This window comes from Meriones unguiculatus, chromosome 3 (genome assembly GCF_030254825.1).
Source record: "Meriones unguiculatus strain TT.TT164.6M chromosome 3, Bangor_MerUng_6.1, whole genome shotgun sequence".
NCBI lineage: Eukaryota > Metazoa > Chordata > Mammalia > Rodentia > Muridae > Meriones > Meriones unguiculatus.
In genome coordinates, this window is record NC_083351.1 from 18,642,255 (window position 1) to 18,662,746 (window position 20,492).

General features: G+C 51.5%; 1 non-coding gene across 1 annotated transcript; it reads left to right on the top strand.

Annotated features, from left to right (window-relative positions):
- The first annotated feature begins 20,100 nt into the window (after nucleotides 1–20,100).
- Nucleotides 20,101–20,206, top strand: LOC132653284 (U6 spliceosomal RNA). Its single transcript, XR_009591060.1, has one exon. It is a non-coding gene; the product is annotated as a U6 spliceosomal RNA (small nuclear RNA).
- Nucleotides 20,207–20,492: the final 286 nt, after the last annotated feature.

Genomic DNA, 20,492 nt, shown 5'->3' on the forward strand with positions numbered 1-20,492 from the left:
TGGTGGTGCACACCTGTAATCCCAGCACGCAGGGAGGCAGAGGCAGGTGGATCTCTGTGAGTTCCAGGCCAGCCTAGTCTCAGAAAAAATAAATTAAAAATGCTAAGCACCCACAATATGTAGAGCGCCCTGGGAATGGGCAGCTGCGATGGTAAGCAAAACAGACTCAGCCCCTCATGGAACTTAGACTCAAAGTTAAACAAATGAGGGTGTACCTGAAAGATACTGTGTGAAAAGGAACAAGAGGGCAAAGAATAACAGTGAATGAATGTCTGTGACAGGTGGGTCCGAGGAAGCATCCCTGAGCAGGTGATATCTGGGCTGAGTTGATGAACAGTGGATTGAGGATCTGCCCATAAATGAGCCAGAGGTTGGGAAAGGTGGTACAAGTCAAAAGACGGGGTGCAGAAGGAATGAGGCCAATGAGAACGGTGGTGAGGCTGGGAGGCAGAGCAGAGCAAACATGACCTTCAGATCCTGTTGTTGCTGGATGAATAAGGAGAGGGGATGGAGCTGCTCTGTGCGGCTTTGAAAGAAGGCAGTCTTCAGAGCAGACTCTCTGGGGCTTGAACCTTGACTTTTACCACCTCCCCTGGGATTGAGTGCCCTTGAACAGTCACCATACCTTGCTGCACCTCCTCTGCTCAGGGGAGGACTGCAGAGGATATGATAACAGAAGGTCATAAAGTAGGAGGTGGTGATTGCCTGAGGAGATGTGGGTTTGGCACATAAAAGGTACTGCATAAACGGTGCTCCACTGACCCAGGAGCCCAGGAGGTGAGTCTGAAGCAACAGATCCAGCCAATGGACTGGGATAGAACATCTATGCCCAGGCCATGAAGCCTTCTGATCGTAAGACTTCCAAGCCAGGCATGCTGGCTTTACATCCATCTTTCAACAACTTCCTTAATTTGTGATTTTGTTATAATTTGGTTTTCATTGCTGTTGTTTGAGGATATTGTTTACCTTATTTGGCCTCAAACTCAGAACTCAAGGCAATCCTCCTGCCTGAGCTTTCGGAGTCCTAGAATTACCGTTGTGTACCACCAAAGTCTAACTGAGGCTTTGGGCAGGGTGCTTCGCCTCTCTGGTTTGTTTCCTTATTTGAAAGGTATGGATCATAGCTGAGCTTGGTAGCCTACACCGTTTCTGTGTGTGTGTGTGTGTGTGTGTGTGTGTGTGTGTGTGTGTGTGTCTGTGTGTGTGTGTGGATAGGTAGGTGCCTGCAGAGGACCGAAGACTGGCATTGTATCCCCTAGAGCTGGCGTTAAGGGCGGTTATCATTTGCCCTCCTCCCTCAACACAAGTGCTTGTCAGGTCTTCTGGAAGAGCAGCAAGCCCTTTAAGTCATCTCTCCAGCCTGATATTCACTCTATGGCTCATACTAGCCTCCAACCCCTAACAATCCTCCTGCCCCAGTCCCCCGCATGTTGACATTATAGGTATGTGCCACTCTACCTGGTTTGGTGGTGCACACTTATAATCCCAGAACTGGAGCAGGAATTCAAGGCCAACCTGGACTATAGAGCAAGTTTGACTTTAGTTTGGGCTGCACAGGGAGACCTTGTTTCAAAATAAACAGAAAATAAAAGTTATAGTTGTTTCCGACCTTGGTAAAGGGAGAGGCAGGTGGATCTCTCTGAGTTTGAGGCCAGCCTGGTCTACATAGCGAGTTCTCAGCCAGCCAGGCTACATTCCCAGGGCTGTAAAGAGTGAATGAGATTGGGCTAGGCTTGAAATCACAGCGCTCAGGAGGCTGAAGCTGGAAGATCAATAGTTTGACGTTAGTCTGGGCTACACTATGATACCTTGTCTTTAAAAAGTTGATGTGAAGCCTGATGCGATGGCTCACACCTGTGATCCCAGCACTCGGAAAGGCAGAGGCAGGCAGATCTCTGTGAGTTCAAGGCCAGCATGGTCTACAAAGTGAGTCCAGGACAGCCAAGGCTACACAGAGAAACCCTGTCTCAAAGAAACAAAAACAAAAAACAAAACAAAAATAAAAGTCTGACAGTGATTATGGTTATTAAACCCAGTGGTGGTTCATGACTGTAATCCTTCTGCTCTGGAAAGCTGAGGCAAGAGCATCACCTGAGCCACACAATGAACTCAAGGACAACCTGAGCAAGACTTTACTTCAAAACAACAAATCAAGCCTAGTATGGCACCTCTTTGATCCCAGAACTCAGTCAGAGGCAGGCAGCCTGATGTCTGTGAGTTCAAGGCCTGCCTGGTCTACACAGATAGTTCCAGGACAGTACAAGCTCAAACTGCCTCAAACACAAATAAAAATTATTGTTACTGCGCTGATGTCAGCAGTGATGCCTGCAATAGAAATTAAGATTTGGGGCTTTCCTTGTAGGTTGTCCAATGATAACCGTGGTATTTCCTGTGTAGATGATGTAGCTAAAAAACTTGCTTTCTGAGAAGATGTAATGTTACATATAGTAAAAATATTAATAATCGCCACCAACATGTAATCAGCACTTCCTGTATGCTGGGTTTGTGCTAATGCAAGCCTTACAGCAAGCCTATGGATTTGATTCTGTTACCCATGAGGTCAAGGAAGAAGGGAGGAGCTAAGTGCCTGGCTCCAGGACATCCAGTCAAGAAGCCCTACCAAGAATTGAACAGTGTGGCCAGACCCTCCCTCTACCCAAGGAATCAAAAGGATTCAAACTCTTGGAGCAGCTCCCCAGGAGGCAGAGCCCGTGCCCTATGCCTCTCCCTGAGCTCTAAACAGTCAAACTGTCTGGGAGCGGTGGCACACCCTCAGATACCTAGTGATACCTGTCTCCAAAAAACCACAACAAAACTGAACTGTCCTTTCCTGGAGAAGAGCATGAAACAGACCCTCTTCCTCCCCCAGGGGAGGCGAAAAGTGCTCCAGTCGCTTTGCTGCTAATGGCTCTGTCACCTCCGTCAGGCCACACCCATCACCTGTGCCTCAGTTTCCTTATCTCTGAAATAGGGGTGATAAAGCTTCAAGGCATTCAAGCAGGAAGGCCTGCTCCAACTCTAAAGTGCAGTCCACCCGGGAGCTCCTGTCAGCGTTGCTATGGGGACAGGAGCCCTTTGGGAGAACAGCCCGTCAGTCTGTCAGGCAAGAATTACCACCTGTGGAAACAGACCAGGGATCAGTTCCTAGACGTGCCTCCTACACAGCCGTGGAGCTGCAAGCCGGACACCTATAATCCCAGCACCCACAGGCCAAGGTATGACGATGTCCTGTTTCGGGCCCGTGGCTACCTCGTTTTGAGACTCTGTCTCAAAAAACAAAACCACAAAATTAGCAGCCAGGTAACCCAAACCCGCCTTCTGATTTCGGTCAAGGTGTACAACCCGCAGAGCCTCAGTTTTCTTGTCTATAAAATGGAGCGACTTATGTGCGTCTTGCAGAGAGGGAGAGAAAACCCATGTGATATTGCCTGAAGAGCTTCAAGCCAGAGTCTGGTGCAGAGCTAGCAGAGCCAGGCTCAAAACCGAGGCATCAAAGAGAATCGCCTCTCCGCATCCCTATCTGTAGGAAAGTGGGCGGAGAGCACTGTGCTCAGAGCCCAGAAAGTCCCTGCCGCTCCACTCCCCCTTCCTTTGGCATCCTCAGCTCTTGCTGGGTACACAGTCTCTCTCTCTCTCTCTCTCTCTCTCTCTCTCTCTCTCTCTCTCTCTCTCTCTCCCTCCCTCCCTCCCTCCCTCTCTCTCCCTCTCTCCCTCTCTCTCTCCCTCTCTCTCTCAACAAGTTCTTCTTCACTGAGCAATCCCAGGGGGCCCCAAACCTCGGTTCCAGCCTGGCTCACAGGCTTTCCCCGCCTCCACATCCTTAATCCGCAGCCTTTGCGCTTGCCATTCCTTCCACCTGGAATGCTCTCTCCTCCCCGGGCGCCTTTGATGGGGAGGGGGGGTGCTGGAGGGGAAGGGTCTGGAATGATGCTCCCCTACCTCCTCATTCCCCCCCCCCCGCCCCGCATCCCCAGCGGCATACCTGACCTCCCCCTCCCAGCGTGGGGGACGAGGCAGCTGGGAGGAGGTGGGAAGGGGGAAGATGGAGAAGGGCCCTCTGTGGGGTTTTCACCTGCTTGGAAGAGACTGACGGACGGAAATGAAAGCTCTAGAAAGAAACCGCCTGCTGCTCTGCTTTTGAGGCCCCAGCTCAATGGAGCCTCCCTGCCTTCCCACCATGCCTCTGTGCCATCTTCTTCTCTTCCTCCCCCTGCAGGCAGGTGCTCCAGGCAGGGAACATGGGTGGGTGGCAGGGATAGAGAGACCTGGGTTCAAATCCCGTTCCTGCCACTTACCCAGCGAGACCTTAGCAAACTGTTCGGCTTGCTTCCGTCTCATTTCTTTAGAAAAAGGGACAACAACCAATCCCTGGCTCTTTGGGTTTGGGGAAGGACTGAGATGGCAGATTAAAAAAAAAAAAAAAAAGCCTAACATGACCATTAAAGGCTCAGGACAGAAATAATAGTCACTGTAGTCACTGCAGTTAACAGGGTGCCCATGTGTGCCTGGCACCTCTCAGTGGCTTAAGGAGGAGAAGGGTTTCTGTCTGTCTGTCTTGACTCTGTTCCCATGGAAAAAAAACATGTTATGCTTTTTCTTCTTGCCTCCACAATCCTGCCTGCTGCTGAAGTATAGCCCAGTGCTATAGCAGCTGTAGACAAAGCACTAACCCCTAGCAAGACCTGAGCTCACTCCTCAGCACCCCCCCCCAAAAAAAAAGCCCAAATCCTGCCTGAACTTGACCTCCTTTACCAGTCTATTCATTTAATAAGCATAGATTGCTGTCTGCTCCTGTCGAGGCTTATGCAGGGGACTGGTGACCCAGGATCAACCCACCCAGCCTGTGTCTGAAAGTGCCTCTTAATGAGCAAGAAGCCATACAGAAAAACTCACATAAAGCCAAGCAGGCCCAGGAGCTCACGCCTGTAATTCCTACACTTGGGAGGTGGAGGCAGGAAGATCAAGATTACATAGCAAGTTTGAGACCATCCTGGGCTCTCTGCATATACCAAAAGCAAAATAAGATGGCTCAGTGGTTAGAGGTACCTGCCGGCAAGTCTAAGGACCTGAGTTTGAGCCCTAGGGTCTGCCTGGTGGAAGGAGAGACCTGACTCCTGCAAGCTATCTCCTGTTCTCCAACCGTTCCCCCTCCACACACACAAAATAAACAAATAGGCAACATAGTAGAGAGTGCCTTGGAGCCCAGCAGGTTCGAGGCCAGCAGCCAGGGCCGGAGGCAGGAGGATTGTAAATTCAAGGCCAAGCTACAGAGTGAGTTCACACTAACCTAGACAATTTAATGAAACGTTATCTCAAAATAAAAAGTAAAAAGCATGGGGATGGCACTCCGTGGTAGAGCTTGCCCAGCACATGGGGGTCCCCCATACATGCACGCACATACAGAGAAAGAGAGAAGAGGAGGAGGAGAGAAGAGAGAGAGATTAGAGGCAAGTGTTCTTGCTTTGATGGTACTCTATATGCAAGCCTTGGGTAATGGGCGAGTTAAAAGCAAGTTAAGCAGGCAAAGGGAATTTCATAGGCAAAGGTCTAGGGACAAGAGGAAAAATGGTTTACTGGGGAAAAGAAAGCCTCCCTAGGGCCTGATAAATAGAGATGGAGGTTTGCGTTGCTGGGCATGTGTGGAAGGTTTCTCTTTGTTTTTGCTGTTTTCCATGTATTCATCATAAGCAGGAGTAGCCTGTAGCCTTCTGCCAGGTGGGAACTGAAGGCAGGTCATCAGGCTTAGGAGCAAGCAGCCTTAACCACTGTGCCAGATTGCTGGCCTGAGCTGGCCTGATTTGCTTTTTGTTTGTGTTTCTTTGTTTTTGAGAAAGGAGTATTTTACTAATGTAACCCTGGCTGGCCTGGTGCTTGCTCTGTAGTGCAGGCTGACCTTGAACCCTGGACAATCCCACCTTGGCAGCTTCCTGACGCTGGGATTATGCGCTTGCACCACTTTACTCTCAGGCACGGAAGGCCTTTAACAGGGAAGGGCCATTGTCAGATGGCCCCTCACAGGATTTCTTCTGAAGATTTGGGGGTTCTGTTTGTGGCTTGCAGTCATTCATTCAAGACAGATTTCAGGCACTGAAGCAGGCACAGGAACCACACATAATTAAAGATTCTTCAGCTAGAGCGAAGGGGGGGGGGACATTGGCTGCCACCACTGTGGAGGGTTCCAATGAGCAAAGACTTAGAATGTGAAAGTAAATGGCTCTCAAAAAAAGGAAGAAAAAGAAGAAGAAGAAGAAGAAGAAAAAGAAGCAGCAGCCAAGTCCTGTACGAGGCAAGAGCAAAGATAGGGGTGATGGCCCTGGGGGAGCTTGCACTGGAAAGACTAGAGTGACAGCAGGAAGAGGAGGGGTGGGCTAGGCTTGAACAATCCAGACCCTGGAACCTCTGGTCTGGAGAAAATGGCCAAGTGGGCAGGGCAGTGAGGTCTCCCACCAGCCGCCTCTGCAGCTCCCGCATTTTCTCAGCCCTCCTGAGCCCTACAGCTTGTTTCCAAAAGACACACCAAACCCAGAAAGAAAAGAAGAAAGGTGGTGCACATGCAGGCGGGGGAGGGGGGCGGGCGGGGGACAGGTCTAGGCCTCTTGCTGGAGCAGAGCTTTCTTTCCAGGGCCTAGAGCCAACAGGCTGGCTGGGGAGGCAGAGGTTGCAGGCAAGGATTAAGGAGCTGGTTGATTTTTCTACCCAAACCAGATCTCTCTCTCTCTCTCTCTCTCTCTCTCTCTCTCTCTCTCAGGTCTCCCCCCAGCCGCCCCTCCTCTTTTTTTAAAGAAAAATGTTCCTGTACAGGCACCCGGAGGCTTTTGCAGGAGGCAGCTTTTGGAGAGCTGGGAAAACAAGCCAAGAAGCAAGAGGGAGGAAAAAGACCACGCCTCGCCTGGCAGATTCCTAATGGCCCAGGAGACCAGCGCTTTGCAGGGGGAGCTGCGGGGGTGGGGGCTGGCTCCAGTAGGAGGGGAGGGAAGGGCAGGCCGAAGGACAGCCACTTGCTGGCCAGTGACCTTGGGTGGGATGCTGCTTGTTTCCCTCTGGTATGGATAGAGGAGAAAGGCAGAGACAAGGCTGGCCGGCTGAGGTCACAGGAAGGCCCCTTCTAGCCTGAAACGTGATCTCGGGATATGGAGCCTGCCAACCTGCCCCGACCCTGGGCCAGCAAGGATGAAAGGCTGCCTGTCTCCAGCTCCCAGACACCACCACGAACAACAACCCCCACCAATTCTCCCCAACCCCCCCCCCATCACCGCCAAAAAGGCCCAAGTGCCTCCAACTCGGAGAGCAGCAAAGCTGCTGCAGCTGGCTGAAGCCAGTTGCTGGGCTCTCTGTCCCCATCCCCCCGTATGTCATCCCTCCCTCCCTCCCTTCCTTCAGTTTGGTGGACCCAGAGAGGACCGATGACCTGCATGAGGTCACACAGCAAGTTGGAGGAGCCGTGCCAAGACTCACCACAAAGTCTGGAGTCCAACTCCAGACTTGCTTGTGTTTCCCAGAAACTCGCTGCTGGGAGGCTTATCCTGGGGGCTTGGGGGTGGGGGATCTAGAGCCAGGAAGGACAGTTCAGAGCTGTATCTGTTTGAAGTCACTGCAAAACTTAATGTTGACTAAAGTAGGTTTTGGTTTTGGTTTTTTGTCTTTTTTTTTAAACAGAAGAAAATTCCAGGCCCCTGCTTAAGCCTGGGCTTCCCCTGCCGGCAGGGGAAGGAATGCAGCTCTGGCCACCACAGCTGCTGGTGGTCATCTGCAGCCTCCTCTCTTGCTGTTCCCATCCCAGCAGGCACGGGGGGGGGGGGGGGAACAATGGCCTCTTCTCAAGCCTGTCCCCTCCAGTCCCCTGAGCCACCTCCTCACTGACAGACCTGCTAAGTCACTGTCCTCTCTGGGCCTTAGTGTCCTTTCTGTAAAATGGGGCAGTGCCTTCCCTGACCTACTTCTCTGCACTGCTTTGAGGTTCAAAGAGGCAAAATGGCAGAAGCCCTGACCTTGCAGTCCCTCCGCTCTGTCCCTTCCTCCTCTCTGTCCCTTTAGCCTCTAGACCTATGCCCTCCTGCTTCCCCAGTCCAGCCTGGGTCAGCCGGCTATCACTCGGAAGCCTGCCCTACTGGCTTCCTCAGGATATTTAGCATGATGTAATGAAACAGTTAAAGTGTGTCTTTGGATCTGTCTCCTCACAGAGAGGAAACAGTGACAGCTAACACTGAGTGCTTGCTCCATTCCGGGCGTAGAGGTGCCATTAATGTTCCCATCTTACAGATGACCAAAAAAAAAAAGAGAGAGAGAGAGAGAGAGAGAGAGAACATAAAAGGTCCGCTCGCTCGCCTTGAGTCACAGCAAACTGAAGGTCGGGCCAGGACCCACCGCAAGTCAGCTGCAAACGCAGCCTTCCAATCCCTACCCGAGGCTGTAGCAGTGTACTGCTAATGATGTCTCCCCAGCTCCCAGCCCAGCAGCCAGCATCCACTCAGTGATCCATTAAGTTGGCTGAATGCATACACAAATGGCTGAGGAATGTGCTCGAACGTCTGGAGAATAGAGCCTCTTCCTGGGTGAGCCGAGCAGGTGGTGAGTGAGGGTCCCCACTCCGGAATATCGTAAAGAACAATTACTAGATTCTCCCTGCAGTACGGAAGCCACCTGGGACATCCCCTCTGACGCCTCCCCCCAGTTCATCTGCCAGGGCCAACCAGGCCCCCAGACTAGAACCCCAATGTCTGCTTGGTGTCTCCCTAGTGTACCCCTTCCTCCTCACCTCTTAACCAGCTCAGGCTGGCCTCCTGTAGCAGAGGGAGGGTGGGTGACCTTGAACTTCTCTTCCTCCTACCCCCACCTTTAAAGTGCTGCAATTACGCTTCATCAGGCCCAGCGCTCTCTCTCTCTCTCTCTCCTCTTTTTTTTTCCTACAGGCATGTGTTGAGAGAGAGAGAGAGAAAGACAGACAGAGAGAGATGGAGGCAGTGAGGATGGGGCCATACAGGTCCACACATGTCACAGCACACATGTGGAGGTCATAGGATATCTTTCAGGAGCCAGTGCCATCTTTTCACTGTGGGTTCCAGGTTTTGAACTCAGGCCTTGACCCCTTAGCCCTAGGCATATTTACCTGGTAAAACATCTCATCGGCCCCAGGCTTGGCTTTTTCTGTTGGACTTTTGTACCATGTTCCTCACAGATTGTCTCTTTCTCTAAAATGCATCTCTAAACTGGGCATAGTGGCACATTCCTTTTATCCCAGCACTCCGGAGGCACAAGGATCTCTGTGAGTTTGAGGCCAGCCTGGTCTACAGAGTGAGTGAGTTCTAGGACAGCCAGGGAGACACAGGGAAACCTTATCTTGAGACACGCCCCCCCTAAATAACTAAAGTACACCTCTGAAAATAGACAGCTAGCTGTGTCACCTCCTTTTTGTTTGTTTGTTTTTGTTTTTTGTTTGTGAGTGTGTGTGTGTGTTCTGTTGTTTGGGAGACAGGGTTTCTCTGTGTAACCTTGGCTTCCCGCTATGTAGACCAGGCTGGCCTTGAACTCACAGAAATACGCCTACCTCTGCCAACTGAGTGTTGGTGTGCCAGCCATCACGTCTAGCTCTGTGTCACCTCTTCCTCCCTCCTCTTTAATGGCTCCCCAGTGCCTTCTGGGTAAAACCCATACTTCTCACCAAATATTCTGTACTCATAACCCTGCTGCCCATGACCCAGCCTTTCCTCCTGCCCTCTCCTCATGGCTCCACGTGTTCTTTGCCCACGCTCCTCTAGCTACTCTAACGTTCAAACAATGAAGCAGACAAAGCAGGGTTCAAGCCCCACCCCCACCACCTGCCTGCTGTGGGCGTGTCAGTCCCTCTCTTTTAGCTTCTCTGCTCCTGGAATGTGGACAAAAGCATAGCATCTCACAGAGTCAGGGTGAGAATTCAATAATTCAATGACAACTTCCGTCCTGAGCTATCACTGTTAGTTCTTTTTTTTTTTTTTTTTTTTGCCTTTTGAGACAGGATTTCTCTGTATAGCTCTGGCTGTCCAGGAACTCACTCTGTAGACGGGGCTGGCCCTCAAACTCAGAGATCTGCCTATCTCTGCCTCTGAGTGCTAGTATTAAAGGCATGTGTCACCACCACCCAGCTAATTATTTTTTTAATAATATTTATTTTAAATTTATCTTATATGTATTGGTGTGATAGAATCAGATCCCCTGGAACTAGAGTTACAGACAGTTGTGAGTTGCCATGTGGGTGCTGGGAATTGAACCCGGGTCCTCTGTAAGAACAGCCAGTGCTCTTAACCACTGGGCCATCTCTCCAACCCACTTCCCTCTGCCACCGAGAGTGAGAATATTTCTTTTTTTATATTAATTTTTATTTTTTAATATTAATCACAGGTTATTTACTTTGTATCCCAGCCGTAGCCCCCTCCCTCATTCGAATATTTCTTTCTTTTAAAAATCACATGCAGTTTCTGCAGCACGTGCAGTACGTGCCAAAGGATGTGAGTGAAGTCAGAGAGCAACCTGAGGTCGCTAGTTCTTTGTCTTCGCCATGTGGGTCTCATGTAACCCAGGCTTTCCTCCAACGTGGGTCTATAACCTAAAGATGACAGTGAGTGAGTCGCTGAACCTTCTGCCTCCATCACCCAAGTGCGGGGATGCACGAGGGCGGGGTGGGGGATGCAGGTGGGCTGGGATGCAGCGGGCGGGGATGCACGTAGGGGGGGGGGAATAGGTGGGCTGGGATGCAGGCGGGCAGGGATGCAAGTGGGCGCGGTCAGGTGTAGTTCCACCGCTACCGGAGGCTCTGTTCCCTGAGGTACATCCTCGCTGTATTTCTTCTTTGTTTTTATTTTTATTTTTGGTTTTTCGAGACAAGGTTCCTCACTGTAGCCCTGGCTGTCCTGGAACTCACTCTATTGACCAGGCTGGCCTCGAACTCACAGAGATCCACCTGCCTCTGCCTCCTCAGTGCTGGATCCCCGGGTGTGCACCACGTCCACCCAGTTCTGCGAGTGCCTTTCCTGAGTGCCTGGCAGGGGAGGAGATTCTGCAGGAACCTAGTGCCTGGTGCCCTCTAGATCTGGGGCAGGTTGTGTTGTGTGGGAGTGGGGGGAGGAAACTCCTGGTTCTCATCAATGCCAAGTTCTCTCTTCCCCTAAGAGGAAGATGGGGAGGGAGGTCGGGGAGCCCAGGTGCTGAGCACAGCAGGTGGGGCTGGAACAGGAGTTGGGGCGTGGGTAGGAGCTGGCAGGCTGCAGCTCCCCTAAGACCAGGGCTAGGCCCTGCAGGACTGGGCCTCACAGCCAGTCCTCACCTGCTGTGCCCCACCTTATCCTGGCACCTGGATTAAGTGACTTTTCAAGTTGTAAAACTGCGTCTTGATTGCAAAGGGGTGGCAGCCAAGCCTGTCTCCCCTGAGCCGGGGGGAGGGGGCAGGTTTCCTTTTATTTCTTTTGTGTTGTGGGAGGCAACACCTTGCCATCGCCTGTGCAGCAGAGAAGGTAAGGAGACTTCCTAAAGCCTGTGTGGGGTCACAGCATCCCCAACGTTTGCTTCAGTTGCATTTCCTGCCACTCCCCCCTACGGTTTCCCTATGACCCACTGCCCTCAGGGTGGAGTATAACTCCCCTGCAGCCCGGAGAGCATAGGAGCATAGGGTGGTCTGCTCTTTGCTCCATCTGCCTTCTTCTTCATTTTTTTATTTATTTTTTATTGGGTCTTTGTTTGTTTTGAGAACAGGGTTTCACTCTATAGCCCTAGCTGGCCTGGAACTCCAATGTGGACCAGGTGGCTAGAACTCAGACATTTGTCTGCCTCTGCTGACCCAGGACTGTGATGAAAGGTGTGCACCAGGAGATCCACATTCTTTTTTCCGAGGCAGGGTTTCTCTGTGTAATCCTGACTGTTCTGGACTCACTTTGCAAGTTCAAGACTGGCACAGAGAGCCACCTGCCTCTGCCTTCTGCTGGGTCTTTTTTCTTTCTTTCTTTCTCCCCCATCTCCCACCCATGACAGAGTTTCTTTGTGTAGCCCAGGCTGTCCTGGAACTTACTCTATAGACCAAGCTGGCCTCAAACTCACTTTGGCAACACCAGGCTGATATGTTGTTTTGACACAGGACCTCTTGTAGAAGGACAAGGAGTTCAGGGCCATCCTGGGCTCCCAAGTGCTGGAATTTCAGGCACAGCTTGTTTTTGTGGGGTGTTTGTGTGTTTTGTTTTGTTTTCTGAGACAGGATACTGCTCTGTAGCCCAGGCTAGGCTCAAACTCATGGTCCTTCTGTCTTGGCCTCTGAGTGCTGAGATGAGGGCAGGTTTGTACCTCTGTGTCAGACTATGGTCAGTGCGTCTGAAACCTGCAGAAACCTTTGCCTCTCACAGGTCATAAAGGTTCTCCCAAATGTTTTTTTTTGTTTTCCTTCCTTTCTTTCTCTCCTTCTCTCCTCCTTCCAGATTCTCCTCGCTCCCTTCCTCCTCTTACCAACTCCTTACTTTTCTAGCGATGGGGATCAAACCTAGACTTTTGCACATGCTGGTCACAGACCCTATCACCAAGCCCTTGGCTTTTTGAGATGGAATCTTGTTATCTAGCCCAGGTTGGCCTCAACGCTGTAATCCTCTGTCCTCGCCTCCGAGAGCTTGGCTTGCAGGCAGGCACCACCTTGCCTAACGGCGTATGTCATCTTGCACAGCTGTATCCCGTTTACACCTGTGATTCATGGTGACTTGCCGTCGGTGCCGTGGGAGGCAGGGGCAGAGAAGCACTCCTGCTCTTCACACCTGTTCATTTCTTCCAAGTTTTGAAGGCACCTCTCCTCCGATAACATCCCACCCCCGCCACTCCCGTGCCGGACCAGGTCCTCGGTTCCCGCGGTCCTCACACACTTACCTTAGAGCGCTCCTCTTCCGAGTTGTAACCGGACAGTTGCCAGTGTCTCCTCTACCCTGGCAAACCTCTATAAGCCCAGTTGCTCAGTGTCTATGGTTGTGCCCCTCAGCCCACAGCCCTTCTCCCCCATGCTGGAGGAAGAACCGGGGCCCTGGTGTAAGCTAGGCAATCACCCTTCTCAGCCGAGGTGTACACCCTGCAGCCTATAACCGTGTGTGCAAAAGTACTTCTTAGAAATGATTTCTAAGGATTTTATGTAGTTGATGTACATGAGCGCTCTCTCTACATGTACAGCTGCATGATAAAAGAAAGCATCAGATCTTGGCATGGATGGCTGGGAGCCACCGTGTGGTTGCTGGGAACTGAACTCAGGATCTCTAGGAAGAGCAGACAGTGCTCTTAACCTCTGAGCCGTCTCTCCAGACCCTAGAATTTGATCTGTAGACCAGGCCGGCCTTGAACTCACGGAGATCTGCTGCCTCTGCCTTCCCAAGTGCGGGGATCACAGGCATGCGCCACTGCACCCTGCTGGGTTTTATTTTTAATTTTCACTTATGTGTATGCACTTGTATAAGTGTATGCGTGTGTGGGTGCCTGTGGAGGCCAAAAGAGGGTGTCAGATGGAGCTACAGGCATTTGCGAGCCACCCAACATGGTGCTGGGAGCCAAATTTGGGTCACTCTGAAAGAGCAGGAAGTGCTCTAAACCACCAAGCCAAGACTCCAGGCCTCAGAAACACTTTTCAGGGAAAGATATGCCCAGAAGAATGTACACAAGAAATACACATCTTGATGAATTGTCACCCACGTAGCAGAAGCCAAACCAAGATACCTTTCCCATTTCCTGTATCCAGAAGCCCCTTCCTGTCCCTTCAGCTTGACTGTCTTTATTTATGAGATGCTGTGGATTGAACCCGGGCATTCTTCTGTACTAGGCAAGCTCCCTACCAAAGAGCTGCATCCCCAGCCTGTATTCCAGTCTTTTGAATTCTCAGTTCTAACACGGATCCAGGAATTAGTAGACTTCAATAAATTAGTAGATTTATTGAATGAGTGAATGGGTTGGTGACACTGTTACTGTTTAGGGGTCTTGATCAGTTATTTTTCTCCACCATTTAAAGAATTAAAAAGGTAGGAGAATCTGCCAAATAGAGGCAAGACTGCAGAAGCCAAAGCCAGGTCTATCCTTGGAGGGCTGCTTTTTTGTTTTTGTTTTTTTCTGAGACAGATTTTTTCTGTGTAGCCCTGACTGTCCTGGAACTCGCTCTGTAGACCAGGCTGGCCTCCAAACTCAGGGATCTGCCTGCCTCTGCCTCCGGAGTGCTGGGATTAAAGGCATGAGCCACCACACCTGCCGAGGGATGGAGGGATGGGGTCTTTAAAGGGAGGCTTGCTTCTCTCAATTTAGGGTTGGCCAGTTTGAAAAAAATCACAGGGAGGGTGATAGGTCTGACAGTTTGGTGTTAACAGGCCCTGATCTTGTCAGAATGACAGGCAGAGAGGCCCTCCTAGGCAGAGAAAAAGCTCGCTAGGCCTCTGTCTCAAATCAAGAGGGTGAAGAAGGCAGCCATCTTGGAAATTCGCCTGGTCATGTCCCTCTTCCTGTCTACCTGCCTATCAGGGACTCCATCTAACTCCTCATCCCTCAATACTGAATTCATCAAAGAAGGCCACATGGATTCCTTAGTTGTAGTCCCAGCTTGGTGTGACCCCCAAGGAGGTCTCTTCTGTTTTCTGGGTCTCAGTTTGTAGAAGAAGGGAAGTTGGACTAATGATCTCCTTAGGGTTTTCCAGATGTGGTGTCTGGAGCAGGATTAACCCCTGGGGTTCAGGCCTTACACCACGGGGAGTTATTCCGGTTTCCTGCTTGAAAATGAGGCCCTGAGGGGTTTGGAAACCTGATCTGTGTCAGAACCTGGGTCTGAGAATCGGGAGACAGAGTTTGAGTCCTGGGTCAGCATCTGGGCGATCCCGGCTCAGTCCCTTCCTTTTCCTGGCCCCCCTGGGAACTTCCCTTGGCACAGAAAGGGTTGTAGGAGAATGGCTGAGCTGGCTCCAGGCCTCCAAGCTCTAACGTTTGGTTCCTGAGGAAGGGCAGCTTTCTGGCTCTGGGTTCAACTCTGCCAGGCACTGGGAGGGGGGAGGAGAGAAACACATGGTGTGATACCGCCCAGGGGAAGGGAACTCCAAGTCTGGCCAGGGACCCAGTGTTCAGCCAGGAACCAAATGGAAAATGGACTGATGGTCCAAGTGATTCTCAATGGGGGGGAGGGGTGTAAAGGGAGACTCACTAGGGGACACTGAGTGGTGGGTATAGGAGACCCCCCCAGGGGGAGCTTGTAGGGGAGACAGAAGTGGCTTCCTGGGGGAGAAGACTTTGAAACTGGCAGGGCAGTCAGTCCAATGGTGCTTCCCAGAGACGGGAGGAGGCAGGAAGAAGGAAATTGGGTCCAGGTGACCACAGAGCAGCAGTTTGGCCTGGTGTAGGAGAGGTGGGGCTAGCCTGTGGGAGCTTGGACAACAGCCACAGCTAGGCCACAGAGGGAAAGGGGGCGGGCCTGGCCTCAGCTCTGCAAAAGCGCCATCTTCTCGGGCCACACAGACAGTTATTGACTGCAAGGGACCCTCCCTGCCTGGCTGTCCTAGGCCTGCAGGACAGAGATGAGGAGCAGGGTTAAACTCTGGTCCCCGGCCCCAACTTAGCTCCTTCTCTAGGGGCCATCAAGACACCTTCAGTCTGGATAACACATTCTTTCTGGCATTCCAAGCAGAGGCCACACAGAACATGTCTGTGTCTCATTTCTCAGGCAGATGACTGAGGCCGGTGGCTGCTGGCCAGATTAGGAGGCTGTCTCACAAAGATACTAGTAATGGACACCAGAGCAAGGGTTAGAAGCTTGCCTGCCAGGGTTTGACTCTGTTATTTATCAGCTGTGCAACCTCAGGCAAGTCTCTCCATGTTGCTGTGCCTCTGTTTCCTCACCGGAAATGTGGGGAGAATAAGATTACTCCCAGGGCGTCGTGGTAAGAGTTAAATTAGAAACTAGGTGTGTGACAGCTCGGAGGCAGCCTAGGAAACAGACTTCAACGTCACTGTCATTTCAGTCTGAGCCCAGGTTCCTTTATCTCTAAAATGGAGCCGGTAGTTCCTGCCTTCCCAAGCACTCGGAAGGACAAACTGTTCCTTGCGAGAGCCCTTCTCCCACACCGCCTCTCCCTGCCCCACTGCTTTCCTCAGCACCTCCTCCTGGTGAACAGCTGCCCTTGGCTACCCCTCAGGCCCAGGAATCTAGGCTGGCAGTGTGGTTTGGACTAGGGAAGGGAGGGCCCACGCCCTGTCAGCTGGCTCGGGGATTCTAGGATCCTTGGTATCCAGAGCTGTTTTAGAAGTGGGTCACAGTGGTGGACTCTTGCTGGGTGCGTCCTCCTAGCCTCTCTGACTCTTTATTCTGTGCGGGAAGGACCAGTGGAGGAGTGCTGGAATGAGTTTTTGAAGGATTGAGGCCCCAGGTCCCTGACTGCCTGGACTTAAGGGTGGTACTAATTAGGACTAAGTCAGGGCTGGAGAGATGGCTCAGTGGTTAAGAACACTGGCTGCTCTTCCAGAGGACCCAAGTTCAGTCCCCAGCACCCATGTCAGGGGATCTGGTGCACTCTCCTGGCTTTCTCGGGTACCTGCACTTACATATGCACACACTCACATACAGACACACATAAACACACACACTTTAAAAAGGAAACAACCTGGTCACGGTGCCTCACACATTTAATCCTAGCATGTAGGAGCCAAAGGTATGAGGTCTCCATGAGTTCTGGGCCAGCCTGGTCCACACAGTGGGAGACTCTCTCTACATAAATAAAGACATAAATAATACAATTAATTCATTTTTTTTCCCCACAGCACACAGACACTTGGGAAACAATAAGAATGGCCACATTGTTTACCTCTACGGCAGCTCCAGGGGACAGATACTTGATGGAGGCTCAGAGAGAGGACGCCAGTTGCACAGAGTCACACAGCTCTAGCCAAGGGCAGAACCAAAGTTAAAAACAAATCTGTCTGATCCCAAAGTTGCTGCTAGACAAAGGGATGGAAACACCAGAGATCTTCGGGGGAGGAGGGTCACCGATTGAGGACCCAGGGGCTGGGATGGACAAGGGGCCAGTCCCAGGATAAGGACCGGATCCCCTCAGGGTGCAGGGTGTTTATTCAGCCTGAGGAGCCTGTCTGTGAGCCCCTCTCCCAATCTTCTAGTAGCACGCTAGCTGAAGTCATGTGTGCCTTCTGTGTACACGTACACGCCAACCTGTGGGTGTGGCCGTGTCTTAAGGCTCTCAGAGCCCAAACGCATGCCACTTGGATTGTGCCCTCCTGGGTGAAGATGAGAAAAATAATAATAATGTTACAGTGGCAACACCCAACCTGGATTCCACTTACGACCCTCGGGGACCAGCATAGTCACTGTGACTTTCCCGAGCCTTACTCTCACCTGAGTGAAGTAGGGAGGATGCTAAGGTGCTCGCCGTCTGGGAGAGCTTTGTTCTACTTTTTTAATTTATGTGTAAGCGGTTTGTTTTTTTTTTTTTTTCTTTTCTTTTTCTTCACATATGCCCGAAGAGGACAGAAGAGGGCGTCAGATCTCCTGGAACTGGAGACCGTTGTTAGCGTCCATGTGGGTGCTGGGAATTGAACCCAGCGTCCTCTAGAAGAGCAGCCAGCATTGTTGTTAACGACTGAGCCATCCTCCCAGCCCCACAAACTGGAAGAGTTAAATAAAATCATGACCTTGGGGCATGCGGGTAAGGAGGTGCAGTGGGGAGAGGGGGTACCTGGAGAGATGGATATGAGTGGTTATGAGCACTGGCTGCTCTTTCAGAGGACTGGGGTTCAATTCCCAGCAACCACATGATGGCTTTTGTAACCCCAGTTCCAGGGGATCTGATGTTTCCACACAGACATTTATATGCAGGCAAAACACCAATAAACACAAAACAAAAATAAATTTAAGACTTTTTTTTTTTTCTAAAGATTATGGCCACGGAGACACATCTATAAAGTCTCCCACAAAGCTGAGCATCAGCTATCCGATATTTGGCACACAAAACTGCTTTTTTGTTGCATGAGGGCAGAAAGGAGAAACTCCCTGGGATTGGAGAACTAGGGTCAGGAAGGCTTCCTGGGGGAGGGGGCATCCGTGTCGGCCCAAGGGTAAGTGGGGGCGGGAGGACATTCCAGGAGGAATGTACAATCTGGACTAAGGGCCAGAGACAAAGGAAATGACCTGTTTGGGTGTGGCTGAAGAGAGCTGGCTGGGAGGAGCAAGTAGAAAGCCAGCCGGCTGGGAGGGCCTTTTGGAGTGCTTCAAGGGCCACGTTCCCGAGCTTGCTTGGACTTTGAGTGCAGAGCAGGCCTGCGTTAGAGAATTCGTGCTGACTGTGGAGCAGAGAGTGAACCGGAAAGAAGAGGCTGGAGGACGCGCTGGGGAGGAGATCTGTGCACATTCCCGGTGGGAGCAGCCCCCACCGCAACCTCTGGTTCAGCTCTGACCTCTCCTATTTCCTGCCTCCCCAAGTGTGTACTTGTTCCTTGCCTGGAACAGCTTCCCGCTCCTCGCCCTCTGCCTGACTAACTCCTTGTCTCTCAGGTCCCCACTGAGCAGCTTGTCCTCCTGGAATGCCACTGGACACCCCTGTCTTGGCTAGGCACTCCCTCCTCTGTGCTTACGAACCGAACCTGTCGCCTTCCTGACTGGACTCCGGCCCAGGGCAGCGGCTGCGCACCTGCCCTTTGTTGTGTCCACAAGGCCGGCTGTGGCTCAGTGCCTGGCACCCAGGGTACCCGACCTATGACTCAACACATGAGGGGCTGGGCCTGTTGGGGACAGGTGTGGTAGATGGTGGGGGTGTACATGGGGAGGTCAGCGGCGAAAAGAGCCAGAGTGGACAGGAACAAGGGCCGAGGAGAGGCGCACAGGGGAGAAGGAAGCGTGGACAATGACTCAGAGCTCAGAGTTGGGGCTGTTTTCACCCCCTCCCCTGGATAAGCCCTGCCTGTAACCAAGTTAGGAAGAGTGAAGGAGGGGTTGGTAGCCGGGAGAGGAAGCTGAGGAGGCCAGAAGGACAAGGACGGGAGGCTGGGACCCTGGCACACACCCTCTTGAGCACTTCGTGTAGTCAGTCGCTAGCATGCTTCTCCAGCAGGCAGGACACCCTGGGCTCAGTCTGAGCACCACGTAAGTTGAGTGTGGTGGTGTATACCTATGTTCCAGCACTCGGGAAAGGGAGGCAGGAGGATCAGAAGTTCAAGGTCGGCCTCGGCCTCGAATACAGTTGAAGCTCCACCTGTGAGACTTAGCACCAGTGCTGAGAGCCATCTTGTGCTCTTCCAGAGGACTTGCATTCAGTTCCCAGCACCCCCATCAGGCATCTCACAACTCAATAGAACTTTAGCTCCAGGGGATCGGACACCCTTTCCCACCTGGTCTCCTTGGGCACCCACACATGTGTGATACGCATACACACACACACACACACACACACACACACACACAAATAAAATAAAAGTAACAACAACAAACTTGCCAAGCCAGACGTGGCGGTGCATGACTTTGATGCCAGCACTGAGGAGACAGAGACAGATGCGTCTCTGAGTTCAAGGCTAGCCTGGTCTATACCCTGCCTCAAGACAAAACAAAACAAAAATCCCTAATAGATGTGGTAGCACACATCCTTAATTTCCAGTATCTGGGCAGCAGAGGCGAGGCAGATGTTTATAAGTTTGAGGCAAGCCTAGGCTACATAGGCCGTACTGGGCTAGCCAGGGATACATAGTGAGAACGTGTCTAAATAAATAAACAAACAGGAGCTGGAGATGTGGCTTACCAGTTTGAATGCTTACTGATCCTGCGAAGGACCTCGTTCAGCTCCCAGCCCAGGTTTCAGCAGCACAAACTTCCTCTAACTCCACCTACAAGGAATCTGATGCCCGACTCTGGCCTGTGATGTATATGTATGTGGATGTGTACACACGAACTCACAGGCATACACATACATGTAGACAGATAATTGACAAGTGGGGTGTGGGGAGATGGCCCAGCTAATAAAATGCCACACAAGGAGCCAAACTAGTCTATAATCTGTGAAAATAATGAAGACAGGAGGCACCCTGGGGCTTGCTGGCTGAATTGGTGAACTCCGGGCTCTGCGAGAAACCCCGTGTCAAAAAATAAGATGGTGTTAGCTTCAGCAGCTCGATAAAATTGGAATGATAAGGAGAAGATTAGCACGGCCCCTGGCAAGGATGACACTCAAACTCTCTAGAAGCATTCCGCAAGGGGGGTGGAAATTATGAGGTGGAGAGTGATTGGGAAAGACACCTGAAGACTGACCTCTGGCCTCCATGCATGTGGTTGTCTCCGTGCACACACCTGAATACAGACTCTCCTCCTTAACGTCCATCGCTCAAGGTAGGCTGTCTCCCTGTTACTTTGTTTTGTTTCAGGGAAGATCTCACTACATAACCCAGACTGGTCTTGAATTCGTAATCCTCCTGCCGCAGCTTCCCAAGCGCTGAGGACATTATAGGCCTGTGCCGCCTTGCCAAAAGCTCCTGATTTATGCTTA